The sequence below is a fragment of the Pygoscelis adeliae genome, unplaced genomic scaffold, assembly GCF_000699105.1.
Source record: "Pygoscelis adeliae isolate BGI_AS28 unplaced genomic scaffold, ASM69910v1 Scaffold410, whole genome shotgun sequence".
Classification (NCBI taxonomy): domain Eukaryota; kingdom Metazoa; phylum Chordata; class Aves; order Sphenisciformes; family Spheniscidae; genus Pygoscelis; species Pygoscelis adeliae.
Genome location: NW_008823913.1, coordinates 1,861,663 through 1,861,937, shown reverse-complemented (window position 1 = coordinate 1,861,937; position 275 = coordinate 1,861,663).

Below are 275 nucleotides of genomic sequence, written 5' to 3'. Positions count from 1 at the left end.
TTAACACCTTCTACTCCACCCTTTCCTCAGCAGTCACTGCCCAACAGCCCATCCTCCCATCAGTTTAGCAGCCTACACCAGCCAAGATCATGCTAAACAGTTGATTGGATTCAGCTGGGTCTTTCTGCATTGTAGGAAGAGCAGGCAGGCATTTGAATACAGTTTCTGGGTGTCGGTCTGGATATCCAGATCAATCCCTTGCCAAAAAGAGAAAAAGCAGCATCACATTTTTCATAGTGCTTTTCTTTAATGACATTTCCTTCCTTCCATTACGC